Raw genomic sequence first — 25,383 nt, forward strand, 5'->3', positions numbered from 1 at the left:
AATTCACTCTATTCCTTGCCCTCCTTTCACCCTCCTGCATGTTCAGGCCCTGATCACACAAAATCTTTTTCACTCCATCTTTCCACCTCCAATTTGGTCTCCCTCTTCTCCTCGTTCCCTCCACCTCCGACACATATATCCTCTTGGTCAATCATTCCTCACTCATTCTCTCCATGTGCCCAAACCATTTCAAAACACCCCCTTCTGCTCTCTCAACCACGCTCTTTTTATTTCCACACATCTCTCTTACCCTTACGCTAGTTACTCGATCAAACCACCTCACACCACACATTGTCCTCAAACATCTCATTTCCAGCACATCCATCCTCCTGCGCACAACTCTATCCATAGCCCACGCCTCGCAACCATACAACATTGTTGGAACCACTATTCCTTCAAACATACTAATTTTTGCTTTCCGAGATAATGTTCTCGACTTCCACACATTCTTCAAGGCTCCCAGAATTTTCGCCACCTCCCCCACCCTATGATCCACTTCCGCTTCCATGGTTCCATCCGCTGCCAGATCCACACCCAGATATCTAAAATACTTCACTTCCTCCAGTTTTTCTCCATTCAAACTCACCTCCCAATTGACTTGACCCTCAACCCTACTGTACCTAATAACCTTGCTCTTATTCACATTTACTCTTAACTTTCTTCTTCCACACACTTTACCAAACTCAGTCACCAGCTTCTGCAGTTTCTCACATGAATCAGCCACCAGCGCTGTATCATCAGCGAACAACAACTGACTCACTTCCCAAGCTCTCTCATCCCCAACAGACTTCATACTTGCCCCTTTTTCCAAAACTCTTGCATTCACTTCCCTAACAACACCATCCATAAACAAATTAAACAACCATGGAGACATCACACACCCCTGCCGCAAACCTATATTCACTGAGAACCAATCACTTTCCTCTCCTCCTACACGTACACATGCCTTACATCCTCGATAAAAACTTTTCACTGCTTCTAACAACATATATATCTAACAACATATATATATATATATATATATATATATATATATATATATATATATATATATATATATATATATATATATATATATATATATATATATATATATATATATATATATATATATATGTATAATATATATATATATATATATATATATATATATATATATATATATATATATATATATATATATATATATATATATATATATATATATATACATATATATATATATATATATATATATTTTTTTTTTTTTATACTTTGTCGCTGTCTCCCGCGTTTGCGAGGTAGCGCAAAGAAACAGACGAAAGAAATGGCCTAACCCCCCCCCCCATACACATGTACATACACACGTCCACACACGCAAATATACATACCTACACAGCTTTCCATGGTTTACCCCAGACGCTTCACATGCCTTGATTCAATCCAATGACAGCACGTCAACCCCTGTATACCACATCGCTCCAATTCACTCTATTCCTTGCCCTCCTTTCACCCTCCTGCATGTTCAGGCCCCGATCACACAAAATCTTTTTCACTCCATCTTTCCACCTCCAATTTGGTCTCCCTCTTCTCCTCGTTCCCTCCACCTCCGACACATATATCCTCTTGGTCAATCTTTCCTCACTCATTCTCTCCATGTGCCCAAACCATTTCAAAACACCCTCTTCTGCTCTCTCAACCACGCTCTTTTTTATTTCCACACATCTCTCTTATCCTTACGTTACTTACTCGATCAAACCACCTCACACCACACATTTTCCTCAAACATCTCATTTCCAGCACATCCATCCTCCTGAGCACATCTCTATCCATAGCCCACTCCTCGTAACCATACAACATTGTTGGAACCACTATTCCTTCAAACATACCCATTTTTGCTTTCCGAGATAATGTTCTCGACTTCCACACATTTTTCAAGGCTCCCAAAATTTTCGCCCCCTCCCCCACCCAATGATCCACTTCCGATTCCATGGTTCCATCCGCTGACAGATCCACTCCCAGATATCTAAAACACTTCACTTCCTCCAGTTTTTCTCCATTCAAACTCACCTCCCAATTAACTTGACCCTCACCCCTACTGTACCTAAAAACCTTGCTCTTATTCACATTTACTCTTAACTTTCTTCTTCCACACACTTTACCAAACTCAGTCACCAGCTTCTGCAGTTTCTCACATGAATCAGCCACCAGCGCTGTATCATCAGCGAACAACAACTGACTCACTTCCCAAGCTCTCTCATCCCCAACAGACTTCATACCTGCCCCTCTTTCCAGGACTCTTGCATTTACCTCCCTAACAACCCCATCCATAAACAAATTAAACAACCATGGAGACATCACACACCCCTGCCGCAAATCTACATTCACTGAGAACCAATCACTTTCCTCTCTTCCTACACGTACACATGCCTTACATCCTCGATAAAAACTTTTCACTGCTTCTAACAACTTGCCTCCCACACCATATATTCTTAGTACCTTCCACAGAGCATCTCTATCAACACTATCATATGCCTTCTCCAGATCCATAAATGCTACATACAAATCCCTTTGCTTTTCTAAGTATTTCTCACATACATTCTTCAAAGCAAACACCTGATCCACACATCCTCTACCGCTTCTGAAACCGCACTGCTATTCCCCAATCTGATGCTCTGTACATGCCTTCACCCTCTCAATCAATACCCTCCCATATAATTTACCAGGAATACTCAACAAACTTATACCTCTGTAATTTGAGCACTCACTCTTATCCCCTTTGCCTTTGTACAATGGCACTATGCACGCATTCCGCCAATCCTCAGGCACCTCACCATGAGTCATACATACATTAAATAACCTTACCAACCAGTCAACAATACAGTCACCCCCTTTTTTAATAAATTCCACTGCAATACCATCCAAACCTGCTGCCTTGCCGGCTTTCATCTTCCGCAAAGCTTTTACTACCTCTTCTCTGTTTACCAAATCATTTTCCCTAACCCTCTCACTTTGCACACCACCTCGACCAAAACACCCTATATCTGCCACTCTGTCATCAGACACATTCAACAAACCTTCAAAATACTCATTCCATCTCCTTCTCACATCACCGCTACTTGTTATCACCTCCCCATTTACGCCCTTCACTGAAGTTCCCATTTGCTCCCTTGTCTTACGCACCCTATTTACCTCCTTCCAGAACATCTTTTTATTCTCCCTAAAATTTACTGATAGTCTCTCACCCCAACTCTCATTTGCCCTTTTTTTCACCTCTTGCACCTTTCTCTTGACTTCCTGTCTCTTTCTTTTATACTTCTCCCACTCAATTGCATTTTTTCCCTGCAAAAATCGTCCAAATGCCTCTCTCTTCTCTTTCACTAATACTCTTACTTCTTCATCCCACCACTCACTACCCTTTCTAAACAGCCCACCTCCCACTCTTCTCATGCCACAAGCATCTTTTGCGCAATCCATCACTGATTCCCTAAATACATCCCATTCCTCCCCCACTCCCCTTACTTCCATTGTTCTCACCTTTTTCCATTCTGTACACAGTCTCTCCTGGTACTTCCCCACACAGGTCTCCTTCCCAAGCTCACTTACTCTCACCACCTTCTTCACCCCAACATTCACTCCTCTTTTCTGAAAACCCATACTAATCTTCACCTTAGCCTCCACAAGATAATGATCAGACATCCCTCCAGTTGCACCTCTCAGCACATTAACATCCAAAAGTCTCTCTTTCGCACGCCTGTCAATTAACACGTAATCCAATAACGCTCTCTGGCCATCTCTCCTACTTACATAAGTATACTTATGTATATCTCGCTTTTTAAACCAGGTATTCCCAATCATCAGTCCTTTTTCAGCACATAATTCTACAAGCTCTTCACCATTTCCATTTACAACACTGAACACCCCATGCATACCAATTATTCCCTCAACTGCCACATTACTCACCTTTGCATTCAAATCACCCATCACTATAACCCGGTCTCGTGCATCAAAACCGCTAACACACTCATTCAGCTGCTCCCAAAACACTTGCCTCTCATGATCTTTCTTCTCATGCCCAGGTGCATATGCACCAATAATCACCCACCTCTCTCCATCAACTTTCAATTTTACCCATATTAATCGAGAATTTACTTTCTTACATTCTATCATATATATATATATGTATAATATATATATATATATATATATATATATATATATATATATATATATATATATATATATATATATATATATATATATATATATATATATATATATATATATATATATATATATATATATATATATATATATATATTATACATATATATATATATATATATATATATATATATATATATATATATATATATATATATATATATATATATATATATATACATATATATATATATATATATATATATATATATATATATATATATATATATATATATATATATATATATATATATATATATATATATATATATATATATATATATATATATATATGTATATATATATATATATGTATATATATATATATATATATATATATATATATATATATATATATATATATATATATATATATATATATATATATATATATATATATATATATATATATATATATACATATATATATATATATATATATATATATATATATATATATATATATATATAAGTTAAGAGTAAATGTGAATAAGAGCAAGGTTATTAGGTACAGTAGGGTTGAGGGTCAAGTCAATTGGGAGGTCAGTTTGAATGGAGAAAAACTGGAGGAAGTGAAGTGTTTTAGATATCTGGGAGTGGATCTGGCAGCGGATGGAACCATGGAAGCGGAAGTGGATCATAGGGTGGGGGAGGGGGCGAAAATTCTGGGAGCCTTGAAGAATATGTGGAAGTCGAGAACATTATCTCGGAAAGCAAAAATGGGTATGTTTGAAGGAATAGTGGTTCCAACAATGTTGTATGGTTGCGAGGCGTGGGCTATGTGTAGAGTTGTGCGCAGGAGGATAGATATGCTGGAAATGAGATGTTTGAGGACAATGTGTGGTGTGAGGTGGTTTGATCGAGTAAGTAACGTAAGGGTAAGAGAGATGTGTGGAAATAGAAAGAGCGTGGTTGAGAGAGCAGAAGAGGGTGTTTTGAAATGGTTTGGGCACATGGAGAGAATGAGTGAGGAAAGATTGACCAAGAGGATATATGTGTCGGAGGTGGAGGGAACGAGGAGAAGAGGGAGACCAAATTGGAGGTAGAAAGATGGAGTGAAAAAGATTTTGTGTGATCGGGGCCTGAACATGCAGGAGGGTGAAAGGAGGGCAAGGAATAGAGTGAATTGGAGCGATGTGGTATACCGGGGTTGACGTGCTGTCAGTGGATTGAATCGGGGCATGTGAAGCGTCTGGGGTAAACCATGGAAAGCTGTGTAGGTATGTATATTTGCGTGTGTGGACGTATGTATATACATGTGTATGGGGGTGGGTTAGTCCATTTCTTTCGTCTGTTTCCTTGCGCTACCTCGCAAACGCGGGAGACAGCGACAAAGCAAAAGAAAAAAAAAAAAAAAAATATATATATATATATATATATATATATATATATATATATATATATATATATATATTCCCATGAATCCACGGGGGAAATGAAACGCGAAAAGTTCTCAGTTGCACTTTCGTGTAATAATCACATCATCAGGGGAGACACAAGAGAGAAACATAAGTCATTTGATATACATCGAAGAGACGAAGCTAGGACGCCATTTGGTAAACATATGATTGTCCAAAACATACAACATGCGATCATAAACTTATCCTTTTACAAATGTTATCAACAATAAAGTTATCTTATTTTTGTAGACCATCACTAATATTAAGATTATAATTCTTTGTGTATTTAATGATAGAAGATTCAACGATATTTCTCTTGCTAGTAGAGTTAGAGTTAATAACTGAGATGGCGTTACTCCAGTCAATACAATGATCATAGTTTTTAACATGAATAAACAAGGTATTTGATTCTTGTCCCGTTCTTATATCATATTTATGTTGCTTAAATCAAACAGAGAGATCCTTACCAGTCTGACCAACATAAAATTTATCACAGTGTCCACAAGGGACTTTATAGATGCAACCAAGAGAATTTTCTGGACAATTCCTGATTAAGATATTCTTTATAGTATTATTGTTGCTAAAGGCAACATTTACATTAAAGGATTTTCGCAACATGGGAAGCAAAGTGAAATTATTATTAAAAGGGAGAACTAAAAGATTTTTGGTTTCAATGGGAGGTTTGGGCTTAACCCTATAAGATGATTTCTTTGCAAACTTAAGGGATTCATCAACGAAAGCTCTAGTGTGCTTTAACTTAGATCCAATAGAATATATCTTCTCGAACTCATCATCAATAAACTCTGGACTGCAAATAAGTAATGCCATAAGGAACATAGATTGAAATGATGATAATTTAACTATTTCATGTTGAGATGAGTAATAATGGATATATGCGCATACATTGGTGGGTTTTCTCTATATGCTAAACTTAAATTTGTTTCCTTGTCCATGGATCATGCAATCTATAAATGGTAAAATACCATTACTTTCATTTTCTACAGTAAATTTGATGGAAGGTACTAAATTGCTTAATAAGGGGAGAAATATTTGTAAATTTTCATTTGTTGGCCAAACACAAAGAACATCATCTACATACCTAAACCAAATTGCATTAGAAGGTAAGATATCCTTTGGTAATTTCGTATCAAAAAATTCCATATAAAGATTACTTAGTACAGGTGTTGCCTATAGCAACAATAATACTATAAAGAATATCTTAATCAGGAATTCACCAGAAAATTCTCTTGGTTGCATCTATAAAGTCCCTTTTGGAAACTGTGATAAATTTTATGTTGGTCAGACTGATAAGGATCTCTCTGTTAGACTTAAGCAACAAAAATATAATATAAGAACGGGACAAGAATCAAATGCCTTGTTTAATCATGTTAAAAACTATGATCATTGTATTTACTGGAGTAACGCCATCTCAGTTATCAACTCTAACTCTATTACCAAGAGAAATATCATTGAATCTTCTATTATAAAATACACAAAGAATTATAATCTAAATATTCGTGATGGTCTATACAAATTAGATAACTTTATTGTTGGTAAGATTTGTAAAAGGATAAGTTTATGAACGCTCGTTGTATGTTTTGGACAATCACATGTTTACCAAATGCCGTCCTAGCTTCGTCTCTTCGATGTATATCAACTGACTGTTATATTTCTCTCTTGTGTCTCCCCTGATGATGTGATTATTACACGAAAGTGCATTTGGGAACTTTTCGTACCTCATTTTCCCCATGGACTCATAGGAATATCTTGATCACGCGCAAAATTTTGATCCTTTCCAACATGGATTCCACACGGCTCTTTTATTACTACTCTACAAGCTGTCCTGGACTTTCTCCTTTCGTCACTGCTTTCTCCAAATCGCTAATCAAGGCTCACCAACTGAAGTTACGATTTGAATTCCTTAGGAAATGCCTTGATGAACAAGTGATGCCAAGATCTGTCCTACCAAAACGTTTGTTGCAGCTGTCTGGTCGACCATTTGACAAATTCCAAGATATTATTTTAAAGAAAAACATTGAATTAAAGAAACTTGAAATGGAGGAGGCTTTTCGCATTTCAAGAGAGAAGAAACCTGCCTTTCAAATGGCAATACCGACACACTGGAAGAATCGGATGTTGGACTATTGCTATGATGAATTAAGGAAAGAACGCAATAGGATACAAGTGTCACTAAATCATAAGTTGGGCCATCTTATTGAAAACAGCGCTTGGACCAAGAACACAAACCCATCTTTTGTGGTAAACCTGTCTAATAAACAACTAGATAAAGATTCCTTTTGTGCATTAGGCTATGGTTTAAGCTTTGTGTGCTCTAACAGGGAAGCCAGGTGTGTTGACGTCACAAAGTCTTTTTGTAATTTAGAAAAATGCAGTAAATTAAGTAATGATGATATCAATATCTGTACGGGTTTAGTGGATGCCAGTTTGTCAAAAATAGTGGAAGCTAATTGCCCTAGAAGATTCATATGAGCTATTAACACCTTAAAAAAAGACAAAGATATACATATCACTAAAGCAGAAAACGCTAACACTGTTGTGATTTTAGACAAAAGTAACTATTTATCTAAAATGAATGATCTTCTAAATGATAACACAACATATTCTAAACTTATTAAAAATCACTTAGAAGCAGTTAATTCTCACTTCAATAAAGAAATGAAATTGTTGTTGAAAGGTAACATTTCTCTCATCAAAAGTTTGTTATCACTGTCCCCTTCATTGCCATATATGTATGGACTTATCAAAACACATAAACAGCATTTTCCAGCAAGACCTATAGTGAGTTAAGTAGGCTCAATCACATATAAATTGTCAAAATGGTTAGTTTCTTTATTAAGCCCTTTAGTGGGTAAGGTATCAAATTCTAATATCATGAACAATGTAGATTTAGTCAACAAGCTAAACAGTATCAATATTAATTTTGATTTCAAACTAGTTAGCTTTGATGTTTCCTCACTTTTCACTAAAGTTCCAGTTGATGACCTTATAGAATATTCATTTGATGTCTTGTATGATATTCATTTACCTGTTTCAAAGTTTAATTTCATTGAGCTGATAAAATTGTGCATAAAAGACTGTGTACTTCAATTTAATGGAGATTATTATGCTCAAAAATTTGGTATGGCAATGTGTAACCCGCTTTCACCTGTATTAAGTAATCTTTATATGGAATTTTTTGAAACAAAATTACTAAAGGATATCTTACATTCTAATGCAATTTTGGTTTAGGTATGTAGATGATGTATGCATATGTATGCATGATCCATAGACAAGGAAACAAGTTTAAGTTTAACATATACAGAAAACCCACCGATGTATGCTCATATATCCATTATTACTCACCTCAACATGAAAGAGTTAAATTATCATCATTTCAATCTATGTTCCTTAGGGCATTACGTATTTGCAGTCAAGAGTTTATTGATGATGAGCTTGAGAAGATATATTGTATTGGATCTAAGTTAAAGTACCCTAGAGCTTTCATTGATAAATCCCTTAAGTTAGCAAAGGAATCATTTTATAGGGTTGAGCCCAAACCTCCCATTGACACCAAGAATCTTTTAGTTCTCCCTTTTAACAGTAATTTCACTTTGCTTTCCTTGTTGCTTAAATCCTTTAATGTAAATTTTGCCTTTAGCAACAATAATACTATAAAGAATATCTTAATAAGGAATTAACCAGAAAATTCTCTTGGTTGCATCTATAAAGTCCCTTTTGGAAACTGTGATAAATTTTATGTTGGTCAGACTGTTAAGGATCTCTCTGTTAGACTTAAGCAACATAAATATAGTATAAGAACGGGACAAGAATCAAATGCCTTGCTTAATCATGTTAAAAACTATGATCATTGTATTGACTTGAGTAACGCCATCTCAGTTATTAACTCTAACTCTATTAGGAAGAGAAATATCATTGCATCTTCTATTATTAAATACACAAAGAATTATAATCTTAATATTAGTGATGGTCTATACAAATTAGATAACTTTATTGTTGATAAGATTTGTAAAAGGATAAGCTAATGAACGCTCGATGTATATTTTGGACAATCACATGTTTACCAAATGGCGTCCTAGCTTCGTCTCTTCGATGTATATCAACTGACTGTTATATTTCTCTCTTGTGTCTCCCCTGATGATGTGATTATTACACGAAAGTGTACTTGGGAACTTTTCGTGTTTCATTTTCCCCCTGGACTCATAGGAATATCTTGATCACGCGTAAAATTTTGATCCTTTGTAATATATATATATATATATATATATATATATATATATATATATATATATATATATATATATATATATATATATATACATGTCTTGGGAATGTCTTGGGAGTAAAGTCAGGAGCTGGTGAGAGAACACGACCCAGGGAAGGAGAAGCAACACTCCTGAAACAGGAGTAGTGGGAGTATGTGATAGATGTAAGAAAATAACCCTTAGATTGATATGGGTAAAAATGAAAGTGGATGGAGAGAGATGAGTGATTATATGTGCATATTCACCTGGGCATGAGAAGAAAGATCATGAGAGGCAAGTGATTTGGGAGCAGCCGAATGAATGCGTCATTAATTTTGATGCACGTGACAGGGTTATACTGATGGGTGATTTGAATGCAAAGGTAATGTGGCAGTAGAGGGAATAATTGGTGTACATGGGGTGTTCAGTGTTGTAAACAGAAATGGTAAAGAGATTGTAGATTTGTGCGCTGAAAAAGGCCTGATGATTGGGAATACCTGGTTTAAAAAGAGAGATATACATAAGTATAAGTATGTAACTACGAAAGATGGCCAGAGAGCGTTATTGGATTACGTGTTAATTGATAGGGGCGTAAAAGAGAGACTTTTGGATGTTAAAATGCTGAGAGGTGCAACTAGAGGGATATCTGATCATTATCTTGTGGATGCGAAGGTGAAGATTTGTAGAGGTTTTCGGAAAAGAAGAGAGAATGTTAGGGTAAAGAGAGTTGTTAGAGTAAGTGAGCTTGTGAAGGAGTTTTCTCTGAGGAAGTACCAGATGAGACTGAGTACAGAATGGAAAAAGGTGAGAACAAAGGACGTTAAGGTAGTGGGGGAGGAATGAGATGTATTTAGGAAACTAATGATGGATTGCGCAAAAGATGCTTGTGGCATGAGAAGCTTGGGAGGTGGGCAGATTAGACAGTGTAGTAATGGTGGGATAAATAAGTAACATTATTAGTGAAAGAGAACAGAGGGGCATTTGGACGATTTTTAGAGAAATAATGCAAATGAGTGGGAGATGTATAAAAGAAAGGGGCAGGAGGTCAAGAAAAAGGTGCAAGAAATGAAAAAGATGGCAAATGGGATTTGGGGTGAGAAAGTATTATTAAGTTTTAAAGAGAATAAAAACATGTTTTGGAAGGTGGTAGATAAAGTGCGTAAGATAAGGGAACGAATGGGAACATCAGTGAAGGGTGCTAATGAGGAGGAGTGAGTATTTTGAAGGTTTGTTGAATGTGTTTGATGATAGTGTGGCAGATATATAGAGCGTTTTGGTCAAGGAGAAGTGCAAAGTGAGAGGGTTAGGGAGAATGATTTGGTAAAGAAAGAAGTGGTAGAAAAAGCTTTGCGGAAGATGATAGCCGGCAAGGCAGTGGGTTTGGATGGTATTGTAGTTAGATTTATTAAAAAAGGGGGTGACTGTGTTGTTGACTGTTTGTTAAGGTTATCTAATGTATGAATGACTCATGGTAAGGTGAATGAGGATTGGGGAAGTGCTTGCATAGTGCCATTGTACAAAGGCAAAGGGGATAAAGGTGAGTGTTCAAATTACAAAGCTATAGGTTTGTTAAGTATTCCTGGGATATTATATGGGAGGGTATTGATTGAGAGGTGAAAGCAAGTACAGAGCATCAGATTTTGGAAGTGCAGTGTGATTCTAGAAGTGGTAGATGATGTGTGGATCAGGTGTTTGCTTTGAGGAATATATGTGAGAAATACTCAGAAAAGCAAATGGATTTGTATGTAGCATTTATGGATCTAGAGAAAGCATAAGATAGAGTTGATCGAGATGCTCTGTGGAAGGTATTAAGAATATAAAGTGTGGTAGGCAAGTTGTTAGAAGCAGTGAAAAGTTTGTATCGACGATGTAAGGCGTGTAAGAAGAGAATTAGGGTAATTGGTTCTCAGTGAATTTCGGCTTGCGGCAAGGGTGCGTGATGTCTACCTGGTTGTTTAATTTGTTCATGGATGGGTTGTTAGGGAGGTGAATGCAAGAGTTTTGCAGAAACGTGCAAGTATGCAGTCTGTTGTGGATGTGAGAGCTTGGGAAGTGAGTCAGTTGTCGTTCACTGATGATAAAGTGCTGGTGGATGATTCGGGTGAGAAACTGCAGAAATTGGTGACTGAGTTTGGTAAAGTGTGTGAAAGAAGAAAGCTAAGAGTAAATGTGAATAAGAGCAAGGTTATTAGGTATAGTAGGGATTGAGGGACAAGTCAATTGGGAGGTAAGTTTCAGTAGTGAAAAACAGGAGGAATTAAAGTGTTTTAGATATCTGGGAGTGGATTTGGCAGCGAAGGGAACAATTGAAGCGAAAGTGAGTCATAGGGTGGGAGAGGGGTTAAAGTTTTGGAGCGTTGAAAAATGTTTGGAAGGAGAGAACGTTATCTTAGAAAGCAAAAATTGGTTTGTTTGAAGGAATAGTGGTTCCGAATGTTATAGGGTTGTGAGGCGTGGGCTACAGATAGAGTTATGCGGAGGAGGGTGGATGTGTTGGAAATGATATGTTTGAGGACAATATGTGGTGTGAGGTAGTTTGATCGAGTAAGTATTGAAAGGGTAAGAGAGATGTGTGGTAATAAAAAGAGTGTGGTTAAGAGAGCAGAAGAGGGTGTTTTGAAATGGTTTGGTCACATATAGAGAAAGAGTGAAGAAAGATTGACAAAGAGGATATATGTGACAGAGGTGGAAGGAAGGAGAAGTGAGAGACCAAATTGAAGGTGGAAAGATGGGGTAAAAAAAGATTTCAATGATCGGGGCGTGAATATGCAGGAGGGTGAAAGTAGTGAAAATGGTAGAGTGAATAGGAACAATGTGGTATACCGGGGTCGACGTGCTTTCAATGGATTGAACCAGGGCATGTGAAGAGTCTTGGGAAAACCATGGAAAGTCCAGTTTGGCCTAGATGTGGAAAGGGAGCTGTAGTTTCCGTGAAGTATACATGACAGCTAGGAGCTGAGTTTGAACGAATGTGGACTTTGTTGTCTTTTACTACTGCTACCTTGCGCACATGCCGGGGGAAGGGGTTGTCATTTCATGTTTGGCGAGGTGGCGACGAGAATGAATAAGGCCAGCTACTATGAATTATGTATATGTGTATATATGTATATGTCTGTGTGCGTATATATATATGTATAAGTTGAGATGTATAGGTATGTATATGTGTGTGTGTGGATGTATATATATATACATGTGTATGTGTTTGGGTTATGCCATTCTTTTGTATGCTTCCTTGCGCTTCCTCGCTACGCGAGAGACAGCGACAAAGTATGACAAATGAATAAATGCATATATATATATATATATATATATATATATATATATATATATATATATATATATATATATATATATATATATATATATATATATATATATATATATATATATATAAATATATATATATATATATATAAATATATATATATATATATATATATATATATATATATATATATATATATTTTTTTTTTTTTTTTATACCTCGTCGCTGTCTCCCGCGTTTGCGAGGTAGCGCAAGGAAACAGACGAAAAGAAATGGCCCAACCCCCCCCCATACACATGTACATACACACGTCCACACACGCAAATATACATACCTACACAGCTTTCCATGGTTTACCTCGGACGCTTCACATGCCCTGATTCAATCCACTGACAGCACGTCAACCCCTGTATACCACATCGCTCCAATTCACTCTATTCCTTGCCCTCCTTTCACCCTCCTGCATGTTCAGGCCCCGATCACACAAAATCCTTTTCACTCCATCTTTCCACCTCCAATTTGGTCTCCCTCTTCTCCTCGTTCCCTCCACCTCCGACACATATATCCTCTTGGTCAATCTTTCCTCACTCATTCTCTCCATGTGCCCAAACCACTTCAAAACACCCTCTTCTGCTCTCTCAACCACGCTCTTTTTATTTCCACACATCTCTCTTACCCTTACGTTACTTACTCGATCAAACCACCTCACACAACACATTGTCCTCAAACATCTCATTTCCAGCACATCCATCCTCCTGCGCACAACTCTATCCATAGCCCACGCCTCGCAACCATACAACATTGTTGGCACCACTATTCCTTCAAACATACCCATTTTTGCTTTCCGGGATAATGTTCTCGACTTCCACACATTTTTCAAGGCTCCCAAAATTTTCGCCCCCTCCCCCACCCTATGATCCACTTCCGCTTCCATGGTTCCATCCGCTGACAGATCCACTCCCAGATATCTAAAACACTTCACTTCCTCCAGTTTTTCTCCATTCAAACTCACCTCCCAATTTACTTGACCCTCAACCCTACTGTACCTAATAACCTTGCTCTTATTCACATTTACCCTTAACTTTCTTCTTCCACACACTTTACCAAACTCCGTCACCAGCTTCTGCAGTTTCTCACATGAATCCGCCACCAGCGCTGTATCATCAGCGAACAACAACTGACTCACTTCCCAAGCTCTCTCATCCCCAACAGACTTCATACTTGCCCCTCTTTCCAAGACACTTGCATTTACCTCCCTAACAACCACATCCATAAACAAATTAAACAACCATGGAGACATCACACACCCCTGCCGCAAACCTACATTTACTGAGAACCAATCACTTTCCTCTCTTCCTACACGTACACATGCCTTACATCCTCGATAAAAACTTTTCACTGCTTCTAACAACTTGCCTCCCACACCATATATTCTTAATACCTTCCACAGAGCATCTCTATCAACTCTATCATATGCCTTCTCCAGATCCATAAATGCTACATACAAATCCATTTGCTTTTCTAAGTATTTCTCACATACATTCTTCAAAGCAAACACCTGATCCACACATCCTCTACCACTTCTGAAACCACACTGCTCTTCCCCAATCTGATGCTCTGTACATGCCTTCACCCTCTCAATCAATACCCTCCCATATAATTTACCAGGAATACTCAACAAACTTATACCCCTGTAATTTGAGCACTCACTCTTATCCCCTTTGCCTTTGTACAATGGCACTATGCACGCATTCCGCCAATCCTCAGGCACCTCACCATGAGTCATACATACATTAAATAACCTTACCAACCAGTCAACAATACAGTCACCCCCTTTTTTAATAAATTCCACTGCAATACCATCCAAACCTGCTGCCTTGCCGGCTTTCATCTTCCGCAAAGCTTTCACTACCTCTTCTCTGTTTACCAAATCATTTTCCCTAACCCTCTCACTTTCCACACCACGTCGACCCAAACACCCTATATCTGCCACTCTGTCATCAGACACATTCAACAAACCTTCAAAATACTCATTCCATCTCCTTCTCACATCACCACTACTTGTTATCACCTCCCCATTTACGCCCTTCACTGAAGTTCCCATTTGCTCCCTTGTCTTACGCACCCTATTTACCTCCTTCTAGAACATCTTTTTATTCTCCCTAAAATTTACTGATAGTCTCTCACCCCAACTCTCATTTGCCCTTTTTTTCACCTCTTGCACCTTTCTCTTGACCTCTTGTCTCTTTCTTTTATACTTCTCCCACTCAATTGCATTTTTTCCCTGCAAAAATCGTCCAAATGCCTCTCTCTTCTCTTTCACTAATACTCTTACTTCTTCATCCCACCACTCACTACCCTTTCTAAACAGCCCACCTCCCACTCTTCTCATGCCACAAGCATCTTTTGCGCAATCCATCACTGATTCCCTAAATACATCCCATTCCTCCCCCACTCCCCTTACTTCCATTGTTCTCACCTTTTTCCATTCTGTACACAGTCTCTCCTGATACTTCCTCACACAGGTCTCCTTCCCAAGCTCACTTACTCTCACCACCTTCTTCACCCCAACATTCACTCTTCTTTTCTGAAAACCCATACTAATCTTCACCTTAGCCTCCACAAGATAATGATCAGACATCCCTCCAGTTGCACCTCTCAGCACATTGACATCCAAAAGTCTCTCTTTCGCACGCCTGTCAATTAACACGTAATCCAATAACGCTCTCTGGCCATCTCTCCTACTTACATAAGTATACTTATGTATATCTCGCTTTTTAAACCAGGTATTCCCAATCATCAGTCCTTTTTCAGCACATAAATCTACAAGCTCTTCACCATTTCCATTTACAACACTGAACACCCCATGCATACCAATTATTCCCTCAACTGCCACATTACTCACCTTTGCATTCAAATCACCCATCACTATAACCCGGTCTCGTGCATCAAAACCGCTAACACACTCATTTACCTGCTCCCAAAACACTTGCCTCTCATGATCTTTCTTCTCATGCCCAGGTGCATATGCACCAATAATCACCCACCTCTCTCCATCAACTTTCAATTTTACCCATATTAATCGAGAATTTACTTTCTTACATTCTATCACATACTCCCACAACTCCTGTTTCAGGAGTATTGCTACTCCTTCCCTTGCTCTTGTCCTCTCACTAACCCCTGACTTCACTCCCCAGACATTTCCAAACCACTCTTCCCCTTTACCCTTGAGCTTCGTTTCACTCAGAGCCAAAACATCCAGGTTCCTTTCCTCAAACATACTACCTATCTCTCCTTTTTTCACATCTTGGTTACATCCACACACATTTAGGCACCCCACTCTGAGCCTTCGAGGAGGATGAGCACTCCCCGCGTGACTCCTTCTTCTGTTTCCCATTTTAGAAAGTTAATACAAGGAGGGGAGGATTTCTGGCCCCCCGCTCCCGTCCCCTCTAGTCGCTTTCTACGACACGCGAGGAATACGTGGGAAGTATTCTTTCACCCCTATCCCCAGGGATAATATACATATATATATACACACACACACACACTCACACACACACACACACACACGCACACACACACACACACACACACACATATATATACATATGAAAAATGTAAGAAACAATTTAGAAAACAAACTTTTAGCTTGAAAAGAATGAAAAAATGAACGTCACATAATGGTTCAACCTCTGGCTATGGAAAAGGAAAGGTACAATTTATTCACACAAACGTCAATAGCAGTTCTCATCAATTTCACCACTGAATCAATAGGCTTCAATGTCTAAGCTACATTTTTCTCCAACTATATATATATATATATATATTTATATATATACATATATATATATATATATATATATATATATATATATATATATATATATATATATATATATATATATATATATATATATATATATATATATATATATATATATATATATATATATATATATATATATATATATATATATGTATATATATATATATATATATATATATATATATATATATATTTATATATATATATATATATATATATATATATATATATATATATATATATATATATATATATATATATATATATATATATATATATATATATATATATATATATATATATATATATATATACATATATATATATATATATATATATATATATAGTGTTGTGCTACTGTTGCTCTCACTCACGACGGCCTAGTGACCTGGACGCTGACGTGGCTCACGACGAAGTGTAAGAAGATAGAAACAGAATGGACAGCGGAGATGATATGGGGTTAACGCCTCCCTTAACTTACATTCCACACTGGAGCGGGGTCACTGAACAAGAGGCGGCCCACCAGACACACACACACTGGGTAAAGTGCTCGTGGACGCGGGGCCAGCCAGGAACCTCAAGACTTGTGTCCATTCCAAAAGGCCAGAGCATCATCTTCGTCTGAGACGCTGGGGTTGAGTAAGCATGCTGGATTATTATTCGATCATGAAGTTTTAGCCTACGCGGGAAACGGCGATCAAATTTAAAGAGGGAAGTCAGCACCACAAGTAAAGCATCCTCCTCGAAGGCTCAGAGTGGGGTGCCTAAATGTGTGTGGATGTAACAAAGATGTGAAGACCCTTACTGGAAAAACAATCACTCTTGAAGTAGAACCTTCAGACACAATTGAAAATGTGAAGGAAAATAGTGAAATTGGAGAAAAATGTAGCTTAGACATTGAAGCTTATTGATACAGTGGTTAAATTGATGAGAACTGCCATTGACGTTTGTGTAAATAAATTATACATTTCCTTTTTTCCATAGCCAGAAGTTGAACCATTATGTGACATTCATTTTTTTCATTCATTTCAAGCTAGAAGTTTCAGTTTTCTAAATTGTTTCTTACATTTCTCATATGTATATATATGTATGTGTGTGTGTGTGTATATGTGCGTATGTATGTGTGTGTGTGTGTGTGTGTATATGTATATATATATGTATATTATCCCTGGGGATAGGGGTGAAAGAATACTTCCCACGTATTCCTCGCGTGTCGTAGAAAGCGACTACAGGGGACGGGAGCGGGGGACCAGAAATCCTCCCCTCCTTGTATTAACTTTCTAAAATGGGAAACAGAAGAAGGAGTCACGCGGGGAGTGCTCATCCTCCTCGAAGGCTCAGAGTGGGGTGCCTAAATGTGTGTGGATGTAACCAAGATGTGAAAAAAGGAGAGATAGGTAGTATGTTTGAGGAAAGGAACCTGGATGTTTTGGCTCTGAGTGAAACGAAGCTCAAGGGTAAAGGGGAAGAGTGGTTTGGGAATGTCTGGGGAGTAAAGTCAGGGGTTAGTGAGAGGACAAGAGAAAGGAAAGGAGTAGCAATACTCCTGAAACAGGAGTTGTGGGAGTATGTGATAGAGTGTAAGAAAGTAAATTCTCGATTAATATGGGTAAAACTGAAAGTTGATGGAGAGAGGTGGGTGATTATTGGTGCATATGCACCTGGGCACGAAAAGAAAGATCAAGAGAGGCAAGTGTTTTGGGAGCAGCTGAATGAGTGTGTTAGTGGTTTTGATGCACGAGACCGGGTTATAGTGATGGGTGATTTGAATGCAAAGGTGAGTAATGTGGCAGTTGAGGGAATAATTGGTATACATGGGGTGTTCAGTGTTGTAAATGGAAATGATGAAGAGCTTGTAGATTTATGTGCTGAAAAAGGACTGATGATTGGGAATACCTGGTTTAAAAAGCGAGATATACATAAGTATACTTATGTAAGTAGGAGTGATGGCCAGAGAGCGTTATTGGATTACGTGTTAATTGACAGGCGTGCGAAAGAGAGACTTTTGGATGTTAATGTGCTGAGAGGTGCAACTGGAGGGATGTCTGATCATTATCTTGTGGAGGCTAAGGTGAAGATTTGTATGGGTTTTCAGAAAAGAAGAGTGAATGTTGGGGTGAAGAGGGTGGTGAGAGTAAGTGAGCTTGGGAAGGAGACCTGTGTGAGGAAGTACCAGGAGGGACTGAGTACAGAATGGAAAAAGGTGAGAACAATGGAAGTAAGGGGAGTGGGGGAGGAATGGGATGTATTTAGGGAATCAGTGATGGATTGCGCAAAAGATGCTTGTGGCATGAGAAGAGTGGGAGGTGGGTTGATTAGAAAGGGTAGTGAGTGGTGGGATGAAGAAGTAAGAGTATTAGTGAAAGAGAAGAGAGAGGCATTTGGACGATTTTTGCAGGGAAAAAATGCAATTGAGTGGGAGATGTATAAAAGAAAGAGACAGGAGGTCAAGAGAAAGGTGCAAGAGGTGAAAAAAAGGGCAAATGAGAGTTGGGGTGAGAGGGTATCATTAAATTTTAGGGAGAATAAAAAGATGTTCTGGAAGGAGGTAAATAAAGTGCGTAAGACAAGGGAGCAAATGGGAACTTCAGTGAAGGGCGTAAATGGGGAGGTGATAACAAGTAGTGGTGATGTGAGAAGGAGATGGAGTGAGTATTTTGAAGGTTTGTTGAATGTGTTTGATGATAGAGTGGCAGATATAGGGTGTTTTGGTCGAGGTGGTGTGCAAAGTGAGAGGGTTAGGGAAAATGATTTGTTAAATAGAGAAGAGGCAGTGAAAGCTTTGCGGAAGATGAAAGCCGGCAAGGCAGCAGGTTTGGATGGTATTGCAGTGGAATTTATTAATAAAGGGGGTGACTGTATTGTTGACTGGTTGGTAAGGTTATTTAATGTATGTATGACTCATGGTGAGGTGCCTGAGGATTGGCGGAATGCGTGCATAGTGCCATTGTACAAAGGCAAAGGGTATAAGAGTGAGTGCTCAAATTACAGAGGTATAAGTTTGTTGAGTATTCCTGGTAAATTATATGGGAGGGTATTGATTGAGAGGGTGAAGGCATGTATAGAGCATCAGATTGGGGAAGAGCAGTGTGGTTTCAGAAGTGGTAGAGGATGTGTGGATCAGGTGTTTGCTTTGAAGAATGTATGTGAAAAATACTTAGAAAAGCAAATGGATTTGTATGTAGCATTTATGGATCTGGAGAAGGCATATGATAGAGTTGATAGAGATGGTCTGTGGAAGGTATTAAGAATATATGGTGTGGGAGGAAAGTTGTTAGAAGCAGTGAAAAGTTTTTATCGAGGATGTAAGGCATGTGTACGTGTAGGAAGAGAGGAAAGTGATTGGTTCTCAGTGAATGTAGGTTTGCGGCAGGAGTTTGTGATGTCTCCATGGTTGTTTAATTTGTTTATGGATGGGGTTGTTAGGGAGGTAAATGCAAGAGTTTTGGAAAGAGGGGCAAGTATGAAGTCTGTTGGGGATGAGAGAGCTTGGGAAGTGAGTCAGTTGTTGTTCGCTGATGATACAGCGCTGGTGGCTGATTCATGTGAGAAACTGCAGAAGCTGGTGACTGAGTTTGGTAAAGTGTGTGGAAGAAGAAAGTTAAGAGTAAATGTGAATAAGAGCAAGGTTATTAGGTACAGTAGGGTTGAGGGTCAAGTCAATTGGGAGGTGAGTTTGAATGGAGAAAAACTGGAGGAAGTGAAGTGTTTTAGATATCTGGGAGTGGATCTGGCAGCGGATGGAACCATGGAAGCGGAAGTGGATCATAGGGTGGGGGAGGGGGCGAAAATTCTGGGGAGCCTTGAAGAATGTGTGGAAGTCGAGAACATTATCTCGGAAAGCAAAAATGGGTATGTTTGAAGGAATAGTGGTTCCAACAATGTTGTATGGTTGCGAGGCGTGGGCTATGGATAGAGTTGTGCGCAGGAGGATGGATGTGCTGGAAATGAGATGTTTGAGGACAATGTGTGGTGTGAGGTGGTTTGATCGAGTGAGTAACGTAAGGGTAAGAGAGATGTGTGGAAATAAAAAGAGCGTGGTTGAGAGAGCAGAAGAGGGTGTTTTGAAGTGGTTTGGGCACATGGAGAGGATGAGTGAGGAAAGATTGACCAAGAGGATATATGTGTCGGAGGTGGAGGGAACTAGGAGAAGAGGGAGACCAAATTGGAGGTGGAAAGATGGCGTGAAAAAGATTTTGTGTGATCGGGGCCTGAACATCCAGGAGGGTGAAAGGAGGGCAAGGAATAGAGTGAATTGGAGCGATGTGGTATACCGGTGTTGACGTGCTGTCAGTGGATTGAATCAGGGCATGTGAGGCGTCTGGGTAAACCATGGAAAGCTGTGTAGGTATGTATATTTGCGTGTGTGGACGTATGTATATACATGTGTATGGGGGGGGGGTTGGGCCATTTCTTTCGTCTGTTTCCTTGCGCTACCTCGCAAACGCGGGAGACAGCGACAAAGTATAATAAAAAAAAAAAATATATATATATATATATATATATATTCAAAATATATATATATATATATATATTTTTTTTTTTTTATTATACTTTGTCGCTGTCTCCCGCGTTTGCGAGGTAGCGCAAGGAAACAGACGAAAGAAATGGCCCAACCCCCCCCCCATACACATGTATATACATACGTCCACACACGCAAATATACATACCTACACAGCTTTCCATGGGAGCGGGGGGCTGGAAATCCTCCCCTCTCGTTTTTTTTTTTTTTTTTTTTTTTTTTTTTTTAATTTTCCAAAAGAAGGAACAGAGAAGGGGGCCAGGTGAGGATATTCCCTCAAAGGCCCAGTCCTCTGTTCTTAACGCTACCTTGCTAATGCAGGAAATGGCGAGTAGTTTGAAAGAAAGAAAAGAAAGATATATATATATATATATATATATATATATATATATATATATATATGCAGATTCTGCAGTTTCTCACACGAATCAGCCACCAGCGCTGTATCATCAGCGAACAACAACTAACTCACTTCCGAAGCTCTGTCATCTACAACAGACTGCATACGTAACCCTCTTTCCAAAACTCTTTCATTCACTTTCCTGACAACCCTATCCATAAACAAATTAAACAACCATGGAGACATCACATACCCCTGCCGCAAACCTACATTCACTGAGAGCCACTCACTATCCTCTCTTCCTACACGTACATATGCCTTACATCCTCGATAAAAACTTTTCACTGATTCTAACAACTTGCCTCACATACCATAAATTCTTAATACCTTCCACAGAGCATCTCTATTAACTCTATCATATGCCTTCTCCAGATCCATAAATGCTACATACAAATCCATTTGCTTTTCTTAGTGTTTCTTACATATATTCTTCAAAGCGAACGACTGATCCACACATCCTCTGACACTTCTTAAACCACACTGCTCTTTCCCAGTCTGATGCTCCGCACATGCCTTCACCCTCTCAATCAATACTCTCCCATATAATTTCCACGGAGTACTCAACAAACTTATACCTCAGTAATTTAAGCGGTCACTTTTATTCCTTTGCCTTTGTACAATGGCACTATGCAAGAATTCCGCCAATTCTCAGGCACCTCACCATGAGTGAAACATACATTTAATAGCCTTACCAACCAGTTAACAATACAGTCACACACTTTTTTAATAAATTCAACTACAATACCATCCAAACCCAGTGCCTTGCCGGCTTTCATCTTCCGCAAAGCTTCTACTACCTGTTCTGTGTTTAACAAAGACTTTTCCCTAACCCGAGATCTCACTTTGCACACCAATTCGACCAAAACACCCTATATCTGCCACTTTATCATCAAAAACATTGAAGAAACCTTCAAAACACTCACTGCATCTTCTCACATCATCACTGCATGTTATCGCCTTCCCATTAGCCGCCTTCAGTGAAGTTCCCATTTGTTCACTTGTCTTACGCACTTTATCTACCTCGTTCCAATACATCTTTTTATTCTCGCTATATTTTAATAATGTTCTTTCACCCCAACTCTCATTTGCCCTCTCAAATATAAATATATATATATATATATATATATATATATATATATATATATATATATATATATATATATATATATATATATATATCCCTGGGGATAGCGGAGAAAGAATACTTCCCACGTATTCCCTGCGTGTCGTAGAAGGCGACTAAAAGGGGAGAGAGCGGGTGGCTGGAAATCCTCCACTCTCATTTTTTTTTTTTTTTTTTTAATTTTCCAAAAGAAGGAACAGAGAAAGGGGCCAGGTGAGGATATTCCCTCTAAGGCCCAGTCCTCTCATCATAACGCTACCTCGCTAATGCGGGAAATGGCGAAAAACCACGAAAGAAAATGTATATATATATATATATATATATATATATATATATATATATATATATATATATATATATATATATATATATATATTTTTTGCTTTGTCGCTGTCTCCCGCGTTTTCGAGGTAGCGCATGGAAACAGACGAAAGAAATGGCCCAGCCCACCCCCATACACATGTATATACATACACGTCCACACACGCAAATATACATTCTCTCCATGTGCCTAAACCATTTCAAAACACCCTCTTCTGCTCTCTCAACCACGCTCTTTTTATTTCCACACATCTCTCTTACCCTTACGTTACTTACTCGATCAAACCACCTCACACCACACATTGTCCTCAAACATCTCATTTCCCACGCTTCGCAACCATACAACACTGTTGGAACCACTTTTCCTTCAAACATACCTATTTTTGCTTTCCGAGATAATGATCTCGACTCCACACATTCTTCAAGGCGCCCAGGATTTTCGCCCCCTCCCCCACCCTATGATCCACTTCCGCTTCCATGGTTCCATCCGCTGCTAGATCCACTCCTAGATATCTAAAACACTTTACTTCCTCCAGTTTTTCTCTATTCAAACTTACCTCCCAATTGACTTGACCCTCAACCCTACTGTACCTAATAACCTTGCTCTTATTCACATTTACTCTTAACTTTCTTCTTTCACACACTTTACCAAACCCAGTCACCAGCTTCTGCAATTTCTCACATCAATCAGCCACCAGCGCTGTATCATCAGCGAACAACTGACTCACTTCCTAAGCTCTCTCATCCACAACGGACTTCATACTTGCACCTCTTTCCAAAACTCTTGCATTCACGTCCCTAACAACCCCATCGATAAACAAATTAAACAACCATGGAGACATAACACACCCCTGCGGCAAACCTACATTCACTGAGAACCAATCTCTTTCCTCTCTTCCTACACGTACACATGCCTCACATCATCGATAAAAATTTTTCACTGCTTCTAACAACTTGCCTCCCACACCATATATTCTTAATACCTTCCACAGAGCATCTCTATCAACTCTATCATATGCCTTCTCCAGATCCATAAATGCTACATACAAATCCATTTGCTTTTCTAAGTATTTCTCACATACATTCTTCAAAGCAAACACCTGATCCACACATCCTCTACCACTTCTGAAACCACACTGCTCTTCCCCAATCTGATGCTCTATACATGCCTTCACCCTCTCAATCAATACCCTCCCATATAATTTACCAGGAATACTCAACAAAATTATACCTCTGAAATTTGAGCACTCACTCTTATCCCCTTTGCCTTTGTACAATGGCACTATGCATGCATTCCGGCAATCCTCAGGCACCTCACCATGAGTCATACATACATTGAATAACCTTACCAAACCTTACCTAACCTTTCCACGCATTCCTCGCGTGTCGTAGAAGGTGACTAAAGGGGACAGGAGCGGGGAGTCAGAAACAGTCCCCTCCTTGTATTTTAACTTTCTAAAAGGGGAAATAGAAGAAGGAGTCACACGGGGAGTGCTCATCCTCCTCGAAGGCTCAGATTGTGGGCGTCTAAATGTTTGTGGATGTAACCAAGATGAGAAAAAAGGAGAGATAGGTAGTATGTCTGAGGAAAGCTGCCTGGATGTTTTGGCTCTAAGTGAAACAAAGCTCAAGGGTAAAGGGGAAGAGTGGTTTGGGAATGTCTTGGGAGTAAAGTCAGTGGTTAGTGAGAGGACAAGAGCAAGGGAAGGAGTAGCACTACTCCTGAAACAGGAGTTATGGTAGTATGTGAAAGAGTGTAAGAAAGTAAATCTCTATTGATATGGCTAAAACTGAAAGTTGATGGAGAGAGATGGGTGATTATTTGTGCATATGCACATGAGAAGAAAGATCATGAGAGGCAAGTGTTTTGGGAGCAAATGAATGAGTGTGTTAGTGATTTTGATGCACAAGACCGCTTTATAGTGATGGGTGATTTGAATGCAAAGGTGAGTAATGTGGCAGTTGAGGAAATAATTGGTATACATGGGGTGTTCAGTATTGTAAATGGTAATGTTGAAGAGCTTTTAGATATATGTGCTGAAAAAGTACTTGTGATTG

Source organism: Panulirus ornatus, chromosome 15 (assembly GCF_036320965.1).
Source record: "Panulirus ornatus isolate Po-2019 chromosome 15, ASM3632096v1, whole genome shotgun sequence".
NCBI classification, from domain to species: domain Eukaryota; kingdom Metazoa; phylum Arthropoda; class Malacostraca; order Decapoda; family Palinuridae; genus Panulirus; species Panulirus ornatus.